The following is a 7,624-nucleotide window of genomic DNA, read 5'->3' on the forward strand; positions in this document are numbered from 1 at the left end:
TTCAAAATATATGCAGAAACATTATTTTCAGAATATGCCTATTAGACAAAACTAATCAGCAATTTTCAAGGTATTTCCATGATCATAGCTCTTTGTAACTTAAAGATTACTTCCCTCTCACCATCCCCACAAACGCCACCCGACTACTACGTGTAAAGCATTCATAATAGAGTTTAATAGGTTTGCCTTCCAGACATGTTCAAGTTGATGGGATGATGATACCTATAGTGTTAAACATTAAAATTCAGATATCTCTTAATTTGCTAACAATCTCGCATTCACTTTTATTTTAACCGCACATGCTATATGCACAAATACACAACATCCAGTAGATACATTTTTGTTGGTACTTGCATTTTTTCTTTCTCATCATCTTCTACTCAGCCTGAGTTCTGTATCACCGCTCATGGTTTGAACATGAGCTCACTAAAGTTTGACCTGATCAGGGAGACTCCAACAGGACAAAACAAAAGGGAAGAGGACGTCGCCTTCCAACAGCTCACCCTCACCTCGGAGTGCAAGGAAATACACTCAGAGCCCACTTCAGCAGTGTTTAATTCCCACTGAAGTCAGTTGCCAGGAACAGATACATAAGCCTTGAACAAAGCACAGGAGTGGCTGTCCCGGCTTATATCAAAGAGCCATCTATCTCAGGGAAGAGTTTAAGCACAGAGCAAACATCCAGTGATATTTCCCCAGAACACTTTCCCAGCAATTTGACTATTTGCAGCTGAGGGATTTCCTGAGGCAGAGGTCAGTCCTTTGTATTTAATAGCCTTCATCTCATCAGCGATCCTGCTCAGCTGCCATTTGAACCCTCACAAACTTGTGGCACCGAGGAGGAGCACAGTTTAGCTACCTCTTGTGTGGGGGAAGCACTTTGTGCCTGCTTGCTCCAAGCCTTGCCTTCTGCAAGTGTAATGCCCTCTGGTCCTTGCATAGGAACAGTGAATAATTGACTCCTGAAAGGCACCTGGAGGCCTGAGCTGGCTTCCACCTGCAGCCTCTGTTACAGCCCTCAGCTCTCTCCCGGCCAGCCTGGAAGCCCAAACCCACTTGGTCGTTTCCAGCATCTTTGATCAGCTTTCAGTGACCAGCCTCCAGCTCTCCTGGCCGTTAGGAGATGAGAGGACCACAGCAGTCCACACAAATCCAGACGTGAGCGTGTCAGGGTCTGCCTGTGCAGACAGCAGTGGGACAGCAGCATCTGCAGATGTCTTCTCCATCCCTTTCCTAACATTATTTACTGCCATTTGCTGATGTCCTTAGGCACTGCCTATTATAAAATCCCCAAGATATGCTTAAATGCTTTTCTGAATGAGAACACCAGACTTCAGTTGTCCTGTCTCCTCTTTCAGATCTTAACTTCCTTAGATCGTGTAAAGAAACACCCACAGAAGAACCTATAGCCTTGCAACAAGTTCTCCAGCAGAGTTTTCCACCTCCACATGCAGTGTGGTCATCCATCGCAGCTTGATGTGCCCATCTCCTCCAGGACCATGGATCATGTAAGTATTTCCAGTTGTCGGAAATGCCCTCCAAAAAGCACTGGAATAAAAGAGAGTACATTTAGAAGAAAAAAATGTTGATGCTTGGATTCATCCTTCAAATTCCTATTAAAATAAATAAATAAATAAAAATAAAAATAAAAATAATAATAATAATAATAAAAGAAGAAGAGGAAAGTTCTACTGGGAGGCTGTTGTATGTCCCAGGCCGCTTTAGGAACAAAAGCCCATTAGAGTTAAAGCAGTGCTTTGAAGAGGCCTGCACATACAAAGTAGTGGGCTACAAGCCCGTCAGCTTGGCAAGCTGGACAGGAAAAGTAAAGTTTTGATAAGTGAGTAGCCTTTGTATCTATAAACCAGTATCTGAGGTGGGAGAACACCCAATACAGTGCCTGAAGCAAAATTCATCTATCTAGCTTCATCTGATGCAAGAAGTGCAAAATTCACTCTGTTCATAACTCCCTCACTGTTTATTCCCACTTCCTCTTCTGGGTGAGGGTTTTAAACTACCCTGTGAGCAAAAGTCTTTCAGAAGGTAAAGTTGCTTTGCAGAAGACAGAGAAATCTGAGAAAAACGACGGACTGAGTCTGCTAAGAATTGGATTTTTCCAGTAGCTAATAATTTGTCTGACACAAGATGCAAAAGTGTTTGGTAAGTTACTTACAGAGAATAATTGGCCAGTTCTGTTAAGCAGGGGCAGTTATGAATGCTACTATCAGTCTTTGACCTTTACAGATCCAGAGCTCTGGTTGCACACCTTTCCACAGCATGGCCTATGTGTGATAAAAAATGAATGCATTTATTTATTGTCATGCCTTTTCCTGTCCTTTGCATAAGTAGTGTATGAAATGCAGCTCCCTCTTTCTAACGCCTGCACTCACTGAGCTCTTTCTCCGGTGCTTGATGGCACAAGTTCCATTGCAAAGATAACTCACTGAACACTTTAGTGCATTCCTGCCGTGTTCTGCCTCATGCTTCTATCACAAAGTAAAAATCCAGAGCCCAAGTTTAACCGAGGGGCAGCTTGGTTGCTGTGGTTTTATGGCATCGATGAGTAACTGCTGGAGCCTGAGGCTGCCAGCACTCAGCTCAGCCTCTGGTATGTGCCAGTTTGCCACATCCAAAATAGCCCCTCCATACCCCCACGGATATTTAAATCAATAGCAGTTCCACAACAGATAAACATTTACTATGTCTATTTGACAAAATTAAAATATACGAATTCATACATAATTTGCATTAAAGCTATCATTAAAAATAGCACTCAATAAACATTTTTTCCTGATCCTTTTTTCTAAGGAATAGTTATTTTAAACTCAGCGACCCTCCAAAACCGCACTTACAAGGGTATTACTGTAGACATATCAAACCAGCTTTATCTTTGGCTCCACCAAACTCCATAAAGACCAGGGAACTGCACAATGCTCTGTTCTAAAAAATGAGTCATTCCAAATTGCAGGCTGTTTCCCACCCTTTCCTTTCATAAGCTGTACAACAAGGAAAAAAAAAAAAAAAAAAGAAGAAAGAAAGAAAAGAACAACAAAAAAAGTTCCTCACTCTTTTCTGCTGCTGTTCCATGGAGCAAGCTATCCCACGGCCACCGGAGGAGCCCTCTGGGCTCTGATCTTGTCCACACTTTGACAAATCCAGCGTGGCCGCACTGATATTAAATGTATTGGTCCAGATTTACACCAGAGCAAATGAGCACAGGGTTTGACCTTTTCTCTCCTTCCTTTCAGACCTCCTAATGGTTTTTTTTAATAGAAAAGATAAAGTATTTGTAAAACAAAGGAAATCCCTCAAATACCATGTAAATTCCCCTTCTAATTTTCCCAGATTCATTTTCAAACTCCTTAAAAAAAAAAAAATCCTGCAGAAAGCAATCGGCAACACTTTCCCCTCAGGCTCCACCTGCCCCCCTGGCCCCAGCCCACCACCCAAGCTCCCCACCCGGCACTGTGCCCACAAGGAGGTGGTGACACCAACCTCACTGTGAACCTGCCCTCGCACTTCAGCTGGTGCCTTCCACTCCCGTATCAGCACACGTTACAATTTTTTGCAGCCTCAGTGCTACTGCTTTGCTTTTCCCTCTGAAGGTTACCACTAATGAAATCTTAAGGACCTCATTCAGCTGAGGACAGACATTGCGTGGATTCCCTTCAGTTACAGCGTCTCAGCCAATTCACTAAAAGACAGCATCGTTTCTTTACTTGACATATTTTCCCCATCCTTAACTTTGCTTTTGACTCACTATTCCCCAAAGCTCCTAAGGTTTGTTGTTTTGCATTTACTTGTTCATTTTGTTAGAAGTACACTAAGTGGATTGATATAGTTTAAGATTCATTGTGTCTTTTAAAGTTAGTAGCAAGCACAGCTCTTCTGAAGTGAGTGAAAGATAACGATAAAAATACTTTTGTTCTCTGCCTCACACAAAGTACTTTTGCTGAAATCAGAAAGTCCCACTTTCATTTGTATCATTTTTTTAAACCTAGTAATCACAGCAAAACAGCATTACTAACTTTTGAGTCATCAGTAGTACAAATAAAGCTTTCATGAATTACAATAATTTCTCATCAAGGCTTTCCCACAGAGAAAAAAAAAATCACACAATGCCACGTATCAAAAATCAAAGGCTGAAATTTTGGTACAGAGCATTTTTAGGAATAAAAAAGACTGCAGAAAACATAAGCAGAAAATCAGAAAGAGGATGGAGTGAAATGGACGTATGCCTCCGCAATAGCTCCCTGCACTTCAACATACCCCTCACTGTTTACAAATGCAGTCTTCCCTCTGAGAATAAAAAAAAAAAAATAAGGGGGGGGGGGAACATCCTCCTGAGCAGCATGCTCCAAACTTACTCTTCTTGTAACCTTGAGGAAGAACTGTCCACCTTCTGCAATGACCAAGAAGAAATTAGAGCCTCCTCCTCTCCAGGCTGAACACCCTGGCTCTCAGCCTCTCCTCATAGGAGAGGTGCTGCAGCCCCTTCAGCATCCATGTGGTCCTTTGGTGGCATCTCCACACTTTGTCCAGGTCTCTCTTGCACAGCAGGCCCAGAACTGACCCCAGGACACCAGCTGCAGCCTCTTCTGTGCCGAGCAGAAGGGCAGGATTGCTCCCTTGGCCTGCTGTGACACCTCCCAGGGCAGCCCAGGATGCTGGTGGCCTTCTTAGTGCCAAGGGAACATTGCTGGCTCGTGTTCAACTAGGTGTCCTCCAGGACCTAATGCTACTTGTTTCCAGTAGCAGCATTTTCCAAGCCAGCACCACGTTTTCTCCTGTAGCGGTCCTCTCTGCTGTTTATAAATTTTCCCTGGAGCACTGTAGCCATTAGCTCCATCACTGCACAAGAAATTCTTCTTTTCCACATCCAGAAACTAAAAATTCACAACACTAAATTCAATTTACTGTGATACAACCCATCATTGTCCTATGTCCCTGACAGAAAAGGATGGCTTTGCAGGACGGGCAAGCTGCATGGACCCCAGTTTAACTAAAAGTCTACAGGAGCCATCGATCCACAGTCGTACCCTTTGGTATTTTTGCTGCAACTCCATGAGGAATCTGGATTGTATTTAGAAATATACTTTAATGTTCAGCACAGGATTATGCTTCCCCTTATCACAAGCCTGTTTTACTGTTCAGTCTTGCTTCCTAAACCATTGGCACGCTATCAACATTGCTCAAAACCTTCTGGATACACCAGGAACTGTGATTAACAGCACCATTGGCTCAGCAAGGGCAATTGCAGCAGCTCACAAACCACAGACCACACTGCTGTACACCGTTTGCTTTCAGTCCATTCTCTGTCCACTACATAAAACTCTGAGTTCCTTTATGTGTAGAATTGTTGTCCTATAGAATTGTTGTCCTAAAATCACAGCTTTCCAAGTTCCAGGACCCATTTCACACTTAAGTGTTGAAACACCTCAGGTGTCTGAGCAAATCTCCTTCCTGGTATGGGACAGCTGAATCTTTGACATTGAACACATCCTGTATTTTTAATCCTACTACGTTATTTTCTTTCCTCCTCTTAAAATACAGTGTGTCTGTTAAGGATTATAGGATAGAGAATGGATTTTATTAAATATTAAATTTTCTACAGTATATGTAATTTGGAGTTTGTCAGATCTGAGTCTCAGTAAGTTATGAGCTCAAAATTTGTAGACTAGAATAGATTATATATTTTATTGGATCTCCACTGGGCAGCATCCATCATGTACTTTCTTTTACCTCTGTCAGTAAGTAACAATTAAGGTGAATTTATGACAACAATCCTTATAATAGATCCATACAAAAGTTTACGAACACTTACTCTATTACACCACCAGCCCACCTCCACAAACTGTGCACAACCGAGAGCATGCAGGGCTTCCTGAAGGCCTCTGGAAGCCAGAGGTGGCACAATGCACTTTGTGAGTTGTGCTAAAATTTAATCCTAACTGGGATTAATCCTTAAGAGACTAACAAACTGGATTTTTAAGCAAGAAAATTCATAAATAGTAGTTCGGTTTCAGAAGGTGATCCACAAGGTGGGAAGGCCAGCAGGTGTGGGACCTCTGCAGAGCCAGCTCCACTGATCTAGGCTGCAACTCAACCCATCAAAGAGACCTCTGTCTTGAAAGAGACTTTTGGCCATGCCCTAAACTCTCCAATTCCATCTCTGCAGTCCTCTCTAACATGTCCTTACCCATAAGCAGTGATTTGCAAATGTGAAGGGAGAAAAAAAGGCTTTTCATGTCCTTAAAAATGAAACCTTGTACTTAATGCTTTGCTATGTTATCTGCAAAATGTCAATTCTTTCAGGAGTTATTGTTGCAAAAGAGAAAATCAAGATCATTTACATCTATTTTATGCCCCAACCAGCCTGGAACCCAAAGTCGCTGAGTTACTTCTTTATTTACTGCTTTTATGAGGTGTGAATACGAAAAGGTCTTTCTCTTCCTCATGAACCTGAACAACCAGAGGGAGTAATCCAAAATCCACGAGAGGAAAAGAATTCCTCAAAGTGACTCTGTCTGTGTGTCCTTTGAGGATCTCGGGTACCTCATCTCACAAGCAAAACAGGTAATTAGCAATTTCAGTACTCAGACATTTCGTGATGTCTCTGAGAGGTGCAGTACACAGCAGCGTCAAAAACGCTCACATTTGTCACCAGAATAGACCCTGCTGCAGCAGAGCACAGATCTGACGTTAGTCAATGACAAGCACTGATTCAACAGATAACTCCACTCCTCAATGTTAAACGCAGGGCAGATTTGCTTATTATATATTTATTTCTGTGTGTATTTTGTAGAACTTGAGACCAGCGAGTTAATCCTAAATACCAAGAACACATCAGTAAAAGCCAAAGTATGCATTCAAAGCTTATTTTTTAAAACAAATTAAGCTAACCAGCCTCATCACCAATTTTTTATTTTTAATCTTGGAAGTGGCCCTTTTCATCCGTAACACATGCTGCCAGAGCACCAGACGTAGCAGCACTGTGGCAGCAGGAGATGCTGAACAGGTAATCAGCTACAAAAGGAAAGTGCAGTAGGCAAACTAGCTGATTTTTGATACTCCATCTGGGGAAAATGGAGAAATTTGTCAGAAGTGAATAAAAATAAATTCTGTTTGATTTACTTCACCTTTAGTAATGCACAATGGTGATTTGTGCATGTTTGATTTCTTTTAATTCCAGAGATACTTTTCAATATGCAGCAGAAATTAAAATAAGAAACGAGTATGTCTAAAATTAAAATGGTAAACTGAGTATTAAATTATAAAATACAAAAGAAATTGTCACTGGGAGCTTACAGGTTTCACAATGTGTGTGAAACTTGCCCCCATGCCACGAGCAAACAAGCACAGCCTCATGGTCATGCCATGGAGGAGCAGTGAATCCCACCAAAATGCTGGATTTTGGGGAGAAAGAAAGCAAGCACAATGACAAGAAAAAAAAAAAACAAACTTAAATAGTCACAATTATGGTGCAGTTTTATTTATCCTGATTCCTTCAATACTTTTGAATTAGAAGGGTGATTACAAATTATTATGATTATTATTTTTACAATACGAGATCCATATCTACCATCAAATCTCTATGGAGAATGAGAGTGTAATTACCTATTTT

General features: G+C 41.6%; 1 long non-coding RNA gene across 1 annotated transcript; it reads right to left on the reverse strand.

Moving 5' to 3' along the window:
- Window positions 1-253: 253 nt before the first annotated feature.
- Window positions 254-3,124, reverse strand: LOC311439119. Its single transcript, XR_014694549.1, has 2 exons — window positions 3,067-3,124; window positions 254-1,548 (listed from the first exon to the last, which is right to left on the reverse strand). It is a non-coding gene; the product is annotated as an uncharacterized lncRNA (long non-coding RNA).
- Window positions 3,125-7,624: the final 4,500 nt, after the last annotated feature.

Source organism: Aythya ferina, assembly GCF_964211825.1.
Source record: "Aythya ferina genome assembly, chromosome: 6".
NCBI classification, from domain to species: Eukaryota; Metazoa; Chordata; class Aves; order Anseriformes; family Anatidae; genus Aythya; species Aythya ferina.